Source organism: Lytechinus pictus, chromosome 3, assembly GCF_037042905.1.
Source record: "Lytechinus pictus isolate F3 Inbred chromosome 3, Lp3.0, whole genome shotgun sequence".
Lineage (NCBI taxonomy): Eukaryota > Metazoa > Echinodermata > Echinoidea > Temnopleuroida > Toxopneustidae > Lytechinus > Lytechinus pictus.
The window spans coordinates 61,204,628-61,224,552 of record NC_087247.1 but is presented as its reverse complement, the minus strand read 5'-3'; the positions used below and the strand labels follow the sequence as shown (position 1 = coordinate 61,224,552).

The 19,925-nt window shown below is 34.4% G+C and overlaps 1 long non-coding RNA gene across 1 annotated transcript; it reads right to left on the bottom strand.

Annotated features, from left to right (window-relative positions):
• Nucleotides 1-7,397: 7,397 nt before the first annotated feature.
• On the bottom strand, nucleotides 7,398-12,806 carry LOC135153651 (uncharacterized). Its single transcript, XR_010293137.1, has 2 exons — nucleotides 12,473-12,806; nucleotides 7,398-10,098 (listed from the first exon to the last, which is right to left on the bottom strand). It is a non-coding gene; the product is annotated as an uncharacterized LOC135153651 (long non-coding RNA).
• Nucleotides 12,807-19,925: the final 7,119 nt, after the last annotated feature.

Genomic DNA, 19,925 nt, shown 5'->3' with positions numbered 1-19,925 from the left:
ACAACAGTAATGACGCACAGAGGAGTCGATCCTGGGGGGGGGGGGGGGGGGGGGGGGGCAGGGGGCGATCGCCCCACCAACGAAAATATTCGGAGGGGGGGGGGCAAGCATAGTGTTTTGCCACCCCAATAATTCCGTAAGTGCAAAAAGAAAATAAAAATATAAAGTTACATAGAAATTGGCAAATTTCCAAATACAGTATAAAATTTGGTTTTTACATTTATAATACAATACAAAATTATGATTTTCCGCGCGCTCCGCGCGGAAATGATTCCATCTATCATTGGAATTTTTGTTAAGGTACATTTACGCAGGAATTTCAATATATTATAGGCATTCTTTTTTGCCAATGAATAACAAGAAAATGGCAAATGCTTTTTTATGGGCGGATCCAGGTGAGTTATGTATACCTCTTAGTTGATTTTAAAAAATACTTAAAATTCCCCTTTTCATGACAGTATCATAAATTTCGACTCGCGATTTGCGCTCTCATTGTTTAAAAATTTATGAACCCATGCATCCTATTCATAATTAAAAATTGCTTAAAATGTCCAGTTTTCAGGTCTTAATATCAACAAATTTCGCGCTCTCATAAGGCTCATTAAATAAGATAATAACATATCCATGAATTCCTAATACTTACATTATCCCTTTTTCAGAATGTAATATCGACAAGTTCATCTTGAGTTAAGGAAGAGAAATAGGAAGGTAGTCATTATTTTTTATATTATGACAAAATGTCCCGATCCTAGGGCAAAAATAATAATTAAAAAATTCAGCTCTCGCTTCGCGCTCGCACCGTTTATTAAATGCTAACCGTAACCACTTCACAATTTACCTACACCTACACCTAATTTACCTATACCTACTACCTAATAATGCTTAAATTGACCCTTCAGATCGGAATATCTCTTCTTTTTCAGCTCACGCTTCGTGCTCGCATTATTGATTTTCAAAATAAAATAAATGTATTTAGAATGCCCAGATTCTAGGTCTAAATCTAAAACACGCGCACGATTGAGATACACAGCTTGTTCTTTATTTAAAACTTGCTTGAATTATCCACTTTCGCGCTCCCATTATTAATGTAGGAAAATACACTTACCCATCCTTTTCATGATTTACAAAACATGAACAAGTGTTCCATTTTAGGACTAAATCTCATTTTTCCAGCTCGCGCTTCGCGCTCGCATCAAATGTTTAGTTATATACCTATCCTGTTCATGATTACAAAAAGTGGTTGGAATGTCCAGTTCTTAGGTCGGGGTGACAAAATTTTTCAGCTTGCGCTTCGCGCTCACAGTAATTATTTCGTTATATACGCATCTTGTTCAGGATCACAAACATATATACACACACACACACACACACATATATATATATATATATATTATTCATTTATTTCCTTTCCAGGCAAGAAAACATGACAACAATAAAAACATTACAGAAGAAATTTAAAATTGAGCACCAGCCAATGCCTGGGGATCACCTAAAAGAATTGAAAATTCTGTCGAGAGGTTCTCCACATTGGCTGGTGCCTACATGGAATAACACAAAATAGCAATAAATTCAAACATGTAATTACAATACTTCTATATAAATTAAAATTCATCGTAATATGAAGAGAGAAAAAAAAACAAGGTTATCGAATTTTATACTTAAAAAAATGCAGATTGTGTCAAATCAGGAATTAGTCATTTATCAAATTAGAGACAGAGATGGTAGGTCAATTTATTGAATTTTGAGAGTCTGAAATGAATTGTTGTACATGACATTAGTCACGGTTATGTGCGGGTTTAACAAAAACAAAAACAGCAAAGTAAGTATATAACAGAAAAAAAAAGAATCAAGATTCATACCCAAAGTTTATTTAAGGAAACGACTTATAGATATCAACTGAATTTAAGCTACCATATAAAGAAAAGTAATTGAATTTATGTGTAACAGAAAAATTAAGCAATATAAAGAATGGGATCGTATGGCAAAGCATTAGAAAATCAAATAATCAATCACGAATCAAACACACATTCAAAGAATTGGTCTGTGACATGAACCAAGTTAAAAGCTTTACACGAAATGGAGAATGGTAATTAATTAATTATATGAAGGTGTAATAAAGAATTTCAGTAGATTGAAATACAAGAAGGCAAATTATTAGAAAACCCAATAATTAATCAAGATACATACAAGAGTGTGACATATTAAATGTAAAAAAATATTTAAAAAAAATCTAAGACATGGAAAGCCTTTATAGAAGGGAAGACAATTTTGATACTGCGTGAGACTGTACAAATTAAAAATGATACTAGCGTTATTAGGGTAGGGGAAGGCGGGGTAAGTTGTGACACTTTTTGCATTTTGCATGTTAGAATTGATATGAAAAATAATCTTGTAGAAATAAGTACCTTGCCTTTAAATTTAATTCTTAGGAAATATTTTTCACCTATAAATAACTTTCTACCCCCACACTGGAAGTCATTGTTACCTTTGAAAAAAAAACGACGTCAAATGGCTCAACTTGCCCCATCTGTGGGGTAAGTTGTGCCACCTTCTGGGGTAAGTTGAGCCACAAAAACTATGTACAAAATGTATATGCGGGAAGAACCAACATGTCAATTTTTCATTTAAAGCCTTTTCACTTGCTAATTCTCTATAAATACTAACATCCTCAAAAAGTAAAAGAACTGTCATATGAATTTGCTCCTTTCTGCCTGCTTATCAATGACTTTTTAAGGTTTGTTTGTTTTTTTAATTATACATTACCATAAGAATTACCATGGCTCAACTTGCCCCATGTTGGCTGGCTCAAATTACCCCAGTCCGAATTTCATGCAATATTTTCACATCCACACATTTCTAATACATCCACCATGTGAAAGACTAATGACAAGAACGATAATCCATACCTGGGCTAACAATTTTGTTCGTATTTCTTTGTTATGTTTAAAGACATGTGTGGGTAAAAAGCACTGATTTATTTCACGCACATTTTTACTTTTTTGGCTGAAATTTGTATTTTTCCCTCTGAAAAAGTACTTATTGTTTCAAAGTTGATAATAATGTGGTGGGGATAAAGGTTATGTAATGGGTCATCAATAGATGACACCACCACAATGTCTGACTCATTCATTATTAGCCTAGGGGTGGTGGCTCAACTTGCCCCTATGCCCAACTTACCCAGCCTTCCCCTAGGCCTAAACCTATGGCGCATACATTCGTAATTCCGAAGGTTCGTATTTCCGAAGGTTCGTTATTCCGAAGGTTCGTTAGTCCGAAAACGAAATGAGGTTCGTAATTCCGAAGGTTTGTTAATCCGAAAAAGAAATGAGGTTCGTAATTCCGAAGGTTCGTTAGTCCGAAAACTAAATGATTAACTAACTTTATTTCGTTTTCGGACTAACGAACCTTCGGAACAACGAACCTTATTTCGTTTTCGGATTAACGAACTTTGGGAACATCGAACCTTATTTCGTTTTCGGATTATCGAACCTTCGGAAAAATGAACCTTCGGAATAACGCCACAAATGTTCGGATTAACGAACCCTTTTACGTTTTCGGATTAACGAACATCGAGGTATAGGCAATTTACGTGTTTCGGAATTACGAACCTTCGGAATAAAGAACCTTCGGAATTACGAACCTTCGGAATTACGAAGTGTAACCGGCCTATGGATGCTAACAAATTAATATGCTTCTACGAGGGGAGGTAATTCAAAGAGGAAATTTCGTAACACATTGAGGAAGGGGGAAAACGTTGGTTCCTACACAAAAGTCTCTGTCTGCCTCTGAGAGATGCTCCCAAAATCTGGGAAAAACATTGATATATATATAATGTGGTGAAGAAAGACAATTTAAGTTACCAAATCCTGTTCTATTGTACCCAACCATCTCGTTTAATTCATTACCTCCTCTTTGTTTTGTTATCTTACTGTTATCCTTTTGTTCCCCTTTATTTACTTTGTTGTTACAATAATTTTATTTGTATGGATTTGTTCTATTTTGTTTTGTTTGTTTCAATACATATAGGCCTGATGAAGGCCCTACTGGCCGAAAGCTAGCATTAAATGAGATACCTTGAAAGCTACGTCTATCGTCAATGCCTGGATTATTTTACGCCTATATATATATTTCTCTTATTGCTAAAAAATAGCTATTCGTACTTAATATTTTTCGGGGGAGAATCATTATCTCTGAACCAATTTGATCTTCGTTCTATCATCCAATCGCTTAAATTTCTTATTGTTACTTAACGAGTAATGTTATTGCGCAATATTTTTGTTACTGTTACGTAACAATATGATCATCACAAACAAGCGTTACTATTACTATATTTGTTTCTGTGAAGGGCGCGTACCCTCATCCAGTCATCATAGCAACATTTTATTGAGGATGCGCTCTCTGATTGATCTGATACCACACATTAGTGGAGCGGTTATGTGACAAAAAATGACCAAGATGCTTGGATCTGGCAGAAAGTGTGAAATTTGGCATACTGGGGTATTTTTGGGCGCTGATTTAAAAAATTGCCGGCCCCAAGCGATTTGACCATCGGGTCGGCTGCCATTTTGAAATCCAAGATGGCCGCCATGAAAAATCATTAAATGTCATTTTAAGTTGAGTTTTACATGGCATGTGACACTGAAATTTTGCATATAGGGGTATTTTGAGGCACTAATTTCAAATATTGCCGGCCCCCAGCAATTTGACCATTTGGTCGGCAGCAAAATGGCCGCCTTCTTGAAATCCAAGATGGCCGCCATGATATATTATTGCAATAATTTTCTCGAGTTTTATATGAACTGCGGTATTGAAATTTGGCATATAGGCTTAATTTGGGGTGCTGATTTCAAATATTGCCGGCCCCAAGTGATTTGACCATCGGGTCGGCCGCCATTTTGAAATCCAAGATGGCCGCCATGAGAAATCATTAATGTCATTTTCTTGAGTTTTACATGACGTGTGACACTGAAATTTGGTATGTTGGGGTATTTTAGGCACTGATTTCAAATATTGCCAGCCCCCAGCAATTTGACCATTTGGTCGGCGGCCAAATGGCCGCCATCTTGAAATCCAAGATGGCCGCCATGATATATTATTGCAATCATTTTCTCAAGTTTTATATGAACTGCGGTATTGAAATTTGGCATATAGGCTTAATTTTGGGCCCTGATTTCAAATATTGCCGGCCTCAAGCGATTTGACCATCGGGTCAGCCGTCATTTGAAATCCAAGATGGCCGCCATGAAAAATCATTTAACTCATTTTCATGAATTTTACATAATAATTATGTGCCACTGAAGTTTGTAGTATATCGGTATCTGGGTGTGTTCATTAAAAAAATTGCTGGCTCCAAGCAATCTGACAATTGGTCGGCGGAAAAATGGCCGTCACTGTCACTCCGCCGCGCGAGCTAATTCGCACGTATTTATTCAGCTCGTATTCGTGACCGCTCGGTTCATGAATACGTAATGAGGAACGCAAGGGTCTAGTTTCTCTGCGTTTTACCGGGTTAATTTACTGTTTTAAACCATAAACATTATATCGATAGAAAGGGAAAGAATCAAGGATTCGATATATACCATAATTATCGACATATTTCATTAACTTAGTAAGGTAAACTGCCCTAGAACTTTGCCCCCGGAAAAATTCAAATCATTCAGCTTTAACGACGTATAATACCATTTCATAATTCTTGCGTCCTTCAAATTTAATAACAGTTGTAAAGCTGAATTATCACTCTTTAAAATGAGACATAATTCATGGTTTTTCATTAATGAGGAGAGTCAGGAACCAGGGAAACATACCGCCAAGTCATTATGAGGGCCTGTCCAAAACGAGCTTCAAACGAGTTACGTAAATAGAGCAATCTGATTGGTCAAAGCATTCCATGGATTCAACGCGTGATCGCAGGTCATGACCTTTCTACACATCGACTTTCGAAGCGAAACCCCGAACAACAACGTCGTCTACTTTCATAGAGTATTTGTTCTTTTATACAAAGTTTATAGACGTAAAATTATTTTTGATAGATTTTTCAATATAGAAGACTGACAAGAATGCAAGAAATTTTATGGGATATTTCCTTATATCTCTGCATTCATTATTATAGCCATTCTAAGTGAGTAGAGTCGTATTTGTGTTTTATCAATAAACTCAGTCCCATGTATGCAATTCTGCGTTTTCTGAATTACATGTACCGGTATGTACTTAGTTAACTTATTGATGCTGCCCCCCCCCCGGCCGGTTTTGTTGCCAAGATTTGTTGAAAAGAATTACATACATGCACACATCCCGTTTTCAGAAACAAACAAGAATGGATAGAATAATTAATAAATGTCAACATGCTTGGAAGTTTAGAAAAGCATAAAAAATACAAAAATGCGAAGACACCCTCCATAATTCACGTGTTTTGTTTTACTGTTCTAAATCATTATCAATCCATTTTATCAATTTTCTTTCTCCCATTAGTTGATTTTGTTTTATTCACTAGTATTCTGTTTATTTATTTATTTATTTGGGGGGGGGTGTGATCAGGGCCAGATCCAGGATTTTCCAAAAGGGGAGGGGGCAAATATTTCGTAGGAAATATTGACAAGCAAAAGTTTTCCCTCCAAAAATGACTGACATTTTGCCACATTTGAAATTAACAACCCCCCCCCCAAAAAAAAAAAAAAGGGGGGGGGGGGCTCACTTGTAAAGGAACCACATAATCCCATTTAAAATATTTGCTGCCACTCTAAGGGGGGGACACTTGTGTATTTACGGTATGTTTACATTTAAAAAAATAAACAAGTTGCTCTCAATACTCTCAAGGGGGGGGGGGCACGTGTCCCCCCCCCCCTGGGTGCGATGTATATTTCTATTTATCACGATTCATTATCCACCCTTTTCTCTGAACAATTACATTCCATCGTGCAGTGGGATACTTGGATATCATTTGTTCAACAGATCTCGTCTTCCTCCTCAATTTTCAATTCCTCATATTCACAAATCTTGTCCCACTACTGTGTTTTTTTATTCATTTTCAAACACCTTTCTCCGTGGGAAACACCCATCTCTCTCCCTCTCTATTAGTGTTGCTCTGTCTGTCTCTCTCTCTCTTGATATTACATGTAATATTTTCCTCACACATCCAGCCGACTTTCTAATCGAACACATCTTTTCTTTTTGTCATGCACAGAAACGTGTTTAAACAGTTGTGTAACTGTAACTTAAGTTCATACACATATTCTCTTCTTTTTCTTTAAATCTTGATTTTTTCTATTTCTTTCTTCATTTATTATTCTATATTCTCATATTCAGATCTCCAGTGCAATACAATGCATGAATTCAAAATCTAGCTCATAGTAAATGGATATTCCTAAAGAAAAAAAATTGAAAGCATGTTCAATATCTGATCAATTTTAACAAGAAAAAAAGAGTTTATTTCCAACATCAAACTCTTGAAATTCATGTTTACAAAACATATAAATACAAACAAAAAACTTTGGCACCTAATATCATTCAAGGCAAGTACATGAAGAGAGTATAAGTGAATACTGTTTTTGTTTTACAATCAAACATGTTAATAAAGATAAAGGCAGTTTTACATCTAATGCTCCCTGAATGTCTTTGGCAAGCAGACAGTAGTTGAGGTAAATATGAGTTAAAACAATTTTATAAACAAGGAATGTATTGTTTAGGAAAGCCCGTCATCAGTGAAATTACTTTGGTAGTCATGACAGGAAACAAGTGAAATAATCTTTGTATACAGAAGTCAGTGCCATCAAAACTGCCTCATAAAAGAAATAATTCAGCCATACGTTTACATACATGTATATCTAGGTAATACATATTACAATATATGGAATTACTGGGGTCAATATACGTATCACCAACTGTAATTATGTCCCCATTGTTAACATGTGTATGAGATGTTAAAACTGCCACTATGCACTCTCTAAATGGCAAGGAAAAAACAATTTATAAAAAGGTGATCATGAAAATATACATAATGTACATGTAAAAGTAGGAACAAGGGTAGTTCAATGCTCACCATCATGACAACTTGTACAAGTGCTTCAACATATAAACAAAAAATTTACACATTTACATAATCATAAGTAGGAACAGCAACAGCAGGGTAAAATAATATACACAACTGTTTTATAGGATATTGTAAATCACAAACATTGAAAAAGCTGCGTCAAAGTTCAAGAGGAAATACATGTACTGCACCTCTATATATTGCTAATGAAATAATTAGCCAATCTAACAAAATACATGTAACCATCATGTATTTAGCTTAAGCCTCACAATTGCTGTAAGAAACTTATCATTTGTTTCATATACATGTAACTACAAAAACTATTATCTGAGTTGCCAAAATGATTGACCTGCAAGAAACTGCCACAATGCACTATCTAAATGACAAGGAAAAACAATTTATAAAGAGGTGATCATGAAAATATATATAATGTACATGTAAAAGTAGGAACAAGGGTAGTTCAATGCTCACCATCATGACAACTTGTACAAAAGGTTCAATACATGTATGTAAGCAAAAAAAGTTACACATTTACATAATCATAATCATAAGTAGCAAAAGCAAAGCAACAACAGGGCAAAATAATAATAATAATATACACAACTGTTTTATAGGATATTGTAAATCACACACATATTGAAAAAAGCTGCGTCAAAGTTCAAGAGGAAATACATGTACTGCACCTCTATATATTGCTAATGAAATAATTAGCCAATCTAACAAAATACATGTAACCATCATGTATTCTGCTTAAGCCTCACAATTGTCGTAAGAAACTTCACATTTGTTTCATACAACTACGACAACTATTATTTCAGCTACCAAAATGATTGACCTGCAAGACCTCAATGGAACTGGCAAGAAACGTATACATACACTGACTCATATGTATTGCAGTAAAAAGCAAGAATAAACATAACATGGCAAGGTACGTTAAATATATGAAAAATGTGCATACTTGTGAAAAAAAAAATAGTTCAACTTCTTCTGTTATGCATAATGTGGAAATAGTGTAATGTTGCAGACACTTAATGATATACAAATAAAAAGGTATCACATGCATAAAAAACATGTGTAAATGCTCACCAACATTTCCACATTGCCTGTCATGCCTTCTTATAAATGTTCTTTAAACAAAAATTATAACCATTAAAAAAACATGTACATAATATAAAAGTAATAGCTATCATGAATTGATTCAATGTAACAAACTTCACCCTCACAGCAGCCAATGAATACTGGCATATAATAGACTGATTAAATGACTGATGAATGATTTTAAAGGGCTACAAGAACATGACACAGAGAATGCCTACTCATAATCTGAACAGTCTTCCTGCAAATCTTCAAACAGAGATAAATCACCATCAATGTCGATTTCAATGGTACCTTCGATATTTGTTTTATCACAAGGAACTTCATCAAAATCAGAATCATAATCAAAATGATCAATATCAGAATCTTCTTCACTGGAGTCGCTATCACTTGCCAGTTTCTCTACAGCAGTAAGATTTTGGCACTGTCTACAGCGGCAACCTGGCCCACAAAATCTACCCTCTTTTCTACATTTACATAAACGGTTATGACATTTGCTCTTGGCACAAGAACAACCCCTTGTGAGATATAAAACATTTGATTTAATCTTTTCAATACTTTCATCTGTGTCCCACTGGCATGCTACATGTACTTCCCCATCATCCCTGGATACAACAAAGCCATATAATTCAATGTCTGGATAATAGTATATGGGAATCTGTACTTTATCCCAAACAGTTAATAATCTTTGCACACCGAAATTGCTCTCTAACACTAATATACAAATTATGAAATGCTTTGGAATCCTTTTCCCAAACACTATGTTCTAAATTGTTTGTTCCTATATGGATGAAAACAGCCTTTGTAGAAAAGTCGAAGTAATTCTGAAAGATTTGACGAATGATGATCTTAACGATGTAACATTAGCCCCTGGAAAGCACAAAGTTTCAGAAGAAAAGGGTCCATTAAAAACAGCGTGTCGCACAATTGAGTCTCCTATCAAAAGAACTTGGCATCCAGCCAGATGTGAAGGTGATCTGTAAAGAAAAAAAAAGAAAAGATTGCTTTTACAACAAAATAAATTCCAAACTAGGAAAGCAATAAAACAAAAGGACAGAGAGTTAAATGTCATTACAAAGAAAATAATTGCAATATGTAATAACATAACATTTAACTTCCTATCATTTATTTACTCAGAGCAAAATTACAATGTTCACATATAAAAATTTGTCAGCACTTAATGAAGAAGGACACGGTGGAAAAAATAGCAAACAAATCTATTGAAATAGCAATAGAAGCGCCCATCCAAGTAATATTTTTGCCCAAAGCAAAAAGAATTTGCAGGCTCAGTAATTTACAATAAATAAAATGCATAGATTCATATTTTAGTTTATCAAAATATTGCTCATATTTCCTAACTATATTAAAAACAAATACATGTTCATGTATGTTTCCCTCTTGAACTCCCATTTCAGGGTTTGAGGGACACATCTCCATCAAAAAATAATTTTGCTGCTCCCCCAGAAAATAAAATCAGCAGTGTGACAATTCAATTATCAAAGCGTTGCTGTATCAGTATGGCACTTCTTAAAAATATCTGTACAAAGACATTGTGTGGATACCCAAAGGCCGCAGAATGTTTCTTCTTTTTTTTTTTGGAGTGGGAAGGGGGAGGACTGAGCAGAACATAGCCTGGGATCATGCAAAAAATCATAATTGGATGGTAAGTTTTAGCTGTTTGTAATAAAATTTATAGCAAAAAGTGCAGTTATGATAATGAAAGCCCCCCCCCCCCCACCATATCAGGGCCCCTCAGGCCTCACCCATCTGCACAATTAATCATGTAATGATACATGTTTTTAAAAATGCAATAAAATTCAAATCTGAGTCTATGTCAGATTGTCACCTGAAAAATGCAAACTTTCTTGAATAAATCTTGGGCTAAAATGTCTTTTTGTCTCATCAAAATTCAAAGTCCACAAAATATGAGTAAATGAATGAGTTCCCATGGACGTTAACTTCTTGATTAGTATATTGCCCGAGTCTTGAATTTAAATTTTCAAAGAAAGTAGATCAAGCTTAGATCTAACGTTAGATTCTACGATTAAATTGAATTTAAAAAAAATCTATAATGACACCTTTGTTAACCAAGGTTTATTATTGAGGTTTCCATAATTCATTTTCAATTTATTTAATAACTTTAATTCAATAATCAATTACAATAGAGATCTATTAGTACTGACAACTAGAGAGAATACCTGTAGCCAGGAGGCTCCTGACCCAGAGAGTAAAATGCATACTCTCCCCAAGATTTCTACTTTCCTTCTAAAAGATCTATACCTAAATCATGTAAATGGGATACAACTTCATTTCCTCAATAGGCGTTTTGTAGCCTTGGCAAAAAAAAAAAAAAAAACATGATGGTGACATGAACATCGTTGAAAGTTTTCTGTCTTTTTAATGAATTCTTGTTTAAATGTAAAAATGTCAGAGATGAAGTTGTATATCCCATTCACATGATTTAGGACTAGATCTACCTCTCTTATATGGAAAGTAGAAATCTCGAGAGCATAAAATTTCTGGGTTTTTTTTCGCGGTACACGCAAATGTATGGGATGCAATCCCTGGCTCCAAGGAGGGTAAGCACACGTTAATGAATGATATTTACTCTCAAGGAGCCTCATGGCTAGTCAAGAAGTCAGTCAATCTCAATCTGTCAATTCCCTTTTTTTTAGACAACTGTTGACAGTGTCATGTCACTGACACTAGTGAGTAGTGTCACAGCTCTCGAGCTCTATCTCAGTCTCAAATAATAGTCTGATTTGGATGAAATGCATCAGAATATAAGGCACAAAATTAGATTGCAACCTCATGGAATAATTACAAAATAATTTCAAACTAGATCTAATCTTTATTTCAAGTTCGCATGGCAATGATTTGGCCCTCGCACAATCAATGTGAGAGAATTGGGCACCAAGCTTTTTAAACAAGACACAAAAATACACTAATGGGACTGACCCACCAGTTGGTTACTCCGCGCGAGACCATGGCTGACGTCATCACTCAATAAAATAAACAAGTACAAAAGAAGAATCAGCGTCAGTGCAGTTGACAAAATGGAAAATTTGAGGTAGTTTCATCGTAAAATACGAGTACGAAGGAGATTTTGCGTCCCAGAGATATTTACACATGTTCATCACTGAAATATATTCTACAACATCGGAGGCTTCACGAAAGCCAAAAATTCTGAGGAGGGTCAGGACGTAAAAAACAACATTCTAATGAAAAATTCGATCTCCGATCCGGCTAAAATATTGCCTAGATCTAAAGCATTATTTCAGATTCAATTTTTTTCTGGATTACCACATATTTCATATCAAAATAAAGCTAAAGATTTCAAGATTTACTTACGGTTGCATTCTTCCATCTTGGCTTTTCCAGTGAAGAGTATGACGTCATTAAAACGAGACCTGCATGACTCTCGTGATATCTCGCGATCTACGAGAGTCCCGCTAGATGATTTTCGGGCGGATGGGATTCTGAATAAATTTCAGCGATCGTGCTCATTAGCATACGCGTGGCGCTCTGACTGGTCATCTTAAATTCCAAGCTGGCTGCCATAGAAATATTGCAATTATTTCGTTGAGTTTTATATGATCTGCGCTATTGCAATTTGACATATAGAAGTAGTGTGGGGAGCTTATTTCAAATATTGCTGGCCCTCAGCGATGTGATCCCCTGAGTCAGGGTTATACGGTTATACGTAATTACAACTGGCAGGCCAAATATATTCATTCGAGCCAACCCATTAATTCTCAATTTTTAATTTTGTTATTGCTGATTGACAAAAATGAATGAATATGATTGATAATCTAACACTGATTCTAGGGAGGGTAACTTTATTAAACTTCTTTTTTTTCAAATTGGGAAGATGTATCACCACTTTGGAACTATTTTTATACTGGCGGAAGAAGTATTGCCATTTTACTGTCTCAAGTGATGAATTTGATCCTGTCAGGTGTAGTCTTCATAAATGCCGATTTATTTTTAAAATGAGCTGGTCGAGGTACCCTTTTCTGGTCAGATATGGAATGTCAGACATACATGTATATCCTATCCACTGGTAGTAAACATTCAATTCTCGAATTTCATCCTTTTTTTTTTAGAGCGCCTCTTTAACACACGAGTCTATGGGAAATGTTTTAGGTCCGTGATACCTCAGCTGCAAAATGGCAGCCATCTTTAAATCCAAGATGGCTGCCATAAAAAAATCATTATGCCGAAACCCGGTGGTTACATTGCTGGTGGCGGGCAAAAATCAGTGCCACGTACTTCTGTATGCCAAATTTTGGTGTCATATATATAATGTAAAATCCAAGAAAATTATTTTGATATGGTTTTTCATGGCTGCCATCTTGCCGTTGAACTGATGGTCAGATCACTTGTGGCTGGCAATATTTGAAATCAGCACCCCAAAATAGGCACTCTATTTGCCAAAGTTCAGAGCACACGTAAAATTAAAGAAAATTATTTTTAGTGATTTTTCATGGCGGCCATCCTAGATTTTAAGATGGCGGCTGACCTGGGGCCGTATTCTGAAAATTGTCTTAAGAGAAATATTCTTGTATCTTAAGAGTTACAATAAAATCCGTATTCCGAAAATTGTCTTAACTTTTCTTGTAACTTTCACTGAGCGCGTATGATGTCAGAGTTATAATGATGCGTAAATATATAATCGGCGCACATTATGTCTGTGCGCAAGATAAAATCTCGAGTTACAAGGTATTCTGAAAATTCTCTTATCTTTGCGTTCTCTTAACTTCCTTGGAAAATACAATGAAATTTACAAGAGGTGGGGGGCTATTGTAACTTATTGTTGCATGCGATATTTGACCGTCCGCAAAAATTATTTCTTGCTGCATCCCGCAAGAACATCATATTTTACAAAAGGAGACATTCCAAAGACATTATAACGACGGATTGGTAGACTTTTCAGAAATTAAAAATTGGTGTTCGAGACGATGAATCTTTCGAGAGAAAATAATCTTTGAAAAGAGCCACGTGTATTTTTAGCACAGAAGCGCACAAGCATAAGCGTCGGAGGCGCAAGGAAATTACGCCTCATAACAACAATGCGCTTCATTATTTTTCAGAAGAGACGCTTCTATTGGTTGACCTAAGCATATAACTATGAGGCGCCGAATGTACCAATATTATATAGAACAATTATTTGTTATATAATCATTATTTATTAAATAATAACTATTATTTATATATAATTTACATTTTATTTGTAAATAACTACTATTATATAAAATATCATTTCTAATTATTTATATATAATTCCAAGTAATACTTCATTATTTGTAAATAATAATAGTTCGACAATCCATTATTTATAAATAATGATTATTTGTTTTTCATTATTTATAAATAATGATTATTTGTTTTTTATTATTTATAAATAATGATTATTTGTTTTTCATTATTTACAAATAATGATTATTTGTTTTTCATTATTTATAAATAATGATTATTTGTTTTTCATTATTTATAAATAATGATTATTTGTTTTTCATTATTTACAAATAATGATTATTAGTTTTTCATTATTTATAAATAATGATTATTTGTTTTTCATTATTTATAAATAATTTGTTGAGTTTTCCATTATTTATAAATAATGATTATTTGTTAAATAATGAAAACGTCTACTTCATTATTTATAAATAATTTTTTCGAGTGCACCATTATTCTCATTATTTATAAATAATCATTATTTAATGTTCGAGTTTTCCATTATTTATAAATAAAGATTATTTGTTAAATAATGAAATATCTACTTCATTATTTATAAATAATAATTTTGTTTCAATATCCCATTATTTATAAATAATCATTATTTATAAACAATTTTTACAGTTTGCCATTATATACAAATAATCATTATTTATATACAAATAACCATTATTTATTAAATAATGCCATTATTTATTAAATAATGGAAAACTCGCTATAACATGCAAATGTGGGACCGCCCATGATATGAATATTCATGATGCGATTTCCTTTTTCGTGATTTTTCTTCACGAATTTTTGTCCATTTCCTCTTCATAATGACATTTCTTGAAGCAATTTTCTAGGGATATGGTCTGATTGTAATATTCTTCATTTTCTATATAACTTCGTCTTCGTAGAAATATCAAAAAGTGTAATTTTATACGATTTTTCCTACAGTTCACAATCCCCATAGGCGCGCGTGTACGGTAGGGACAACCGGTGAATCGACGGAGTGCTCTTCATCGAAATACTACGTTGGTTGGTCCCCGGAAGTGGCGGGCGGAATTTAGCCCGAATCCTCGATGGAAGTCGATCAAGTGCATATGAGCTGAGAGAGTGAAATATCAGTGTACTTGTACAGGCCCTTCTACTTTTTATAAATATTTCTTGTTGCTTTTTTTGTTAAGTTAATTTTTCCTGGTGTAGAGATAAGTTTCAGTTCTAATAATGCACTTCAAATACATTTTGGAGTGTCTGTTTGAGGCGTTTGGGGCGATTTCACCCTGGCCCCAAAATGCTCGCAACGACAATACGGGGGCATGATGACACCTAAATTTTTAAAAACTTATTTTTCTATTGAAAATTATCACAAAATTCACCAAAAGTGTGCACGAAAGCCTTTATATTTCACTTTTAAAACTCAAAAAAGTGCCCAAATGACAAGCTTGGTCGCTTCGCTGTCGCTTTCAACTTGAGAACATTTACGCGTCTGCTTCAATATATCCCCCCCCCCCTCCTCCGAAAGAAATTCTGTATACGGCCATGCTCTAAAGAGCCTGGCACATTGATTTATGTATACTTTCATTTTCATTATTTTTTATCTCATTATCAACATGGCCTTACGCAGAATTTTTTCCAGGGGGGGCGGGGCCGGAGCATGACGCGCGTAAACTTTCTCAAAAAAATCTTGAAAGCGAGACAGCCACGGGACCAAGCCCAAATGACAAGCTTGGTCGCTTCGCTGGCGCGCTTTCAACTTGAGAACGTTTACGCGCGTCTGCCCCCACCCCCCGAAAGAAATTCTGTGAACGGCCATGCTCAAAAGAGCATATGGCACATTGATTTATTTGTACTTTTCATTTTCATTATTTTTATCACATTATCATCATGGCCTTACGCATAATTTTTTCCAAGGGGGGGGGGGTGGGGGGAGCAGGACACGCGTAAACTTTCTCATAAAAATCTTAAAAAAGCGAAGCGACCAAGCTTGTCATTTGAGCTTGGTCGCGTCGCTGTCTCGCTTTCAAGATTTTTTTGAGAAACTTTATGCGCGTCCTATAGCTGCTCCCCCCCCCCCCCCCCCGGTAAAAATTCTGTGTAAGGCCATGATGATAATGTGATAAAAATAATGAAAATGAAAAGTACAAATAAATCAATGTGCCATATGCTCTTTTGAGCATGGCCGTTCACAGAATTTCTTTCGGGGGGTGGGGGCAGACGCGCGTAAACGTTCTCAAGTTGAAAGCGAGACAGCGAAGCGACCAAGCTTGTCATTTGGGCTTGGTCGCGTCGCTGTCTCGCTTTCAAGATTTTTTTGAGAAACTTTACGCGCGTCCTATAGCTGCTCCCCCCCCCCCCCCCCCCGGTAAAAATTCTGTGTAAGGCCATGATGATACGGTGATAAAAATAATGAAAATGAAAAGTACAAATAAATCAATGTGCCATATGCTCTTTTGAGCATGGCCGTTCACAGAATTTCTTTCGGGGGGTGGGGGCAGACGCGCGTAAACGTTCTCAAGTTGAAAGCGCGCCAGCGAAGCGACCAAGCTTGTCATTTGGGCTTGGTCCCGTGGCTGTCTCGCTTTCAAGATTTTTTTGAGAAAGTTTACGCGCGTCATGCTCCGGCCCCGCCCCCCCTGGAAAAAATTCTGCGTAAGGCCATGTTGATAATGAGATAAAAAATAATGAAAATGAAAGTATACATAAATCAATGTGCCAGGCTCTTTAGAGCATGGCCGTATACAGAATTTCTTTCGGAGGAGGGGGGGGGGGATATATTGAAGCAGACGCGTAAATGTTCTCAAGTTGAAAGCGACAGCGAAGCGACCAAGCTTGTCATTTGGGCACTTTTTTGAGTTTTAAAAGTGAAATATAAAGGCTTTCGTGCACACTTTTGGTGAATTTTGTGATAATTTTCAATAGAAAAATAAGTTTTTAAAAATTTAGGGGTCATCATGCCCCCGTATTGTCGTTGCGAGCATTTTGGGGCCAGGGTGAAATCGCCCCAAACGCCTCAAACAGACACTCCAAAATGTATTTGAAGTGCATTATTAGAACTGAAACTTATCTCTACACCAGGAAAAATTAACTTAACAAAAAAAGCAACAAGAAATATTTATAAAAAGTAGAAGGGCCTGTACAAGTACACTGATATTTCACTCTCTCAGCTCATATGCACTTGATCGACTTCCATCGAGGATTCGGGCTAAATTCCGCCCGCCACTTCCGGGGACCAACCAACGTAGTATTTCGATGAAGAGCACTCCGTCGATTCACCGGTTGTCCCTACCGTACACGCGCGCCTATGGGGATTGTGAACTGTAGGAAAAATCGTATAAAATTACACTTTTTGATATTTCTACGAAGACGAAGTTATATAGAAAATGAAGAATATTACAATCAGACCATATCCCTAGAAAATTGCTTCAAGAAATGTCATTATGAAGAGGAAATGGACAAAAATTCGTGAAGAAAAATCACGAAAAAGGAAATCGCATCATGAATATTCATATCATGGGCGGTCCCACATTTGCATGTTATAGCGAGTTTTCCATTATTTAATAAATAATGGCATTATTTAATAAATAATGGCATTATTTAATAAATAATGGTTATTTGTATATAAATAATGATTATTTGTATATAATGGCAAACTGTAAAAATTGTTTATAAATAATGATTATTTATAAATAATGGGATATTGAAACAAAATTATTATTTATAAATAATGAAGTAGATATTTCATTATTTAACAAATAATCTTTATTTATAAATAATAGAAAACTCGAACATTAAATAATGATTATTTATAAATAATGAGAATAATGGTGCACTCGAAAAAATTATTTATAAATAATGAAATAGACGTTTTCATTATTTAACAAATAATCATTATTTATAAATAATGGAAAACTCAACAAATTATTTATAAATAATGAAAAACAAATAATCATTATTTATAAATAATGAAAAACTAATAATCATTATTTGTAAATAATGAAAAACAAATAATCATTATTTATAAATAATGAAAAACAAATAATCATTATTTATAAATAATGAAAAACAAATAATCATTATTTGTAAATAATGAAAAACAAATAATCATTATTTATAAATAATAAAAAACAAATAATCATTATTTATAAATAATGAAAAACAAATAATCATTATTTATAAATAATGGATTGTCGAACTATTATTATTTACAAATAATGAAGTATTACTTGGAATTATATATAAATAATTAGAAATGATATTTTATATAATAGTAGTTATTTACAAATAAAATGTAAATTATATATAAATAATAGTTATTATTTAATAAATAATGATTATATAACAAATAATTGTTCTATATAATATTGGTACATTCGGCGCCTCATATTAAACAAGCTTAATAATTGGTTGATGACAGAATATTGGGCGTGTCAGAGATAAAATAGGGGACGCCCTTACAGAGATAAGACAATTTTCAGAATACTAATTTAAGAGAATTTTAGCGCGCTGTTATCTTGCTGACTTACAAGAAAAGTTAAGAGAAAAGTTAAGACAATTTTCAGAATACCACCCCAGGTGGTAAGACTATTTGAAATAAGTGCCCTAAACTACACCTACACTGTATAGAGGAAGGCGGGGTAAGTTGAGCATAGGGGCAAGTTGAGCCACCACCCCGAGGCCAATAATGAATGAGTCAGACATTGTGGTGGTGTCATGTATTGATGACCCATTACATAACCCTTAACCCCACCACATTGTTTTCAACTTTGAAACAAAAACTATTTTTTTAGAGGGAAAAATACCATAATGGTTAGTTTTGGTCATGTTCGCTCATTTGGTTTACGTAGCAGACGATGCTAGCCCGCTAGTATATAGTATACTTACGCAGACCCTACTGCAAATCAAAATCAATTCCGGACTCGATATTTGCTTCGTTAAACTGTAGCTTTATTATAAATATCAATAGGCAAAGCTTTATAGTACAAGAACATTGTTACTTTCAACATTAAATATTAGTAAGTATATGATTACAGTGCCATCATTATCACCATTATCAAGAATTAACATCACATATGTACCAAAGAAAACAGCTGCAGTGATGAAAAATAACATTATTTATTGGTAATGTGTTGTAATCATGACTAATAATTTGACAATATTAATAATAATGATAATGATGATAGAAATATTATGAAAAAGATTATAGTGATTTGATGACAGGAATAATTCTGAGAGATGTGACTGCGATTTTGATACCAAGTTTCATACTTTAAAAATAGCTATCTCTAAAAAATTATAACAAGGTTGATTTCTATTCCATTAGGATTTTCCTTCTATTATTTTCTTTGGCCGACAAGAATGTTTTAAGTCTTAATGATATTCTGAAAAGATTTGATAAACTTCAACACAATTTTCAATTTTGTCATATCCAAATGGGCTATGTCAATGGCATGATGAGCCAAAAAAATTTTGGCTCGCATTATTTGATTGGTAAGTTATATGTATCATATTTATGAGTCACTAAATGCAGTCCTTAACAGCTTCCTTTTCTGGTCAGTATATTATAAAATTTCAGCTCGCGCTT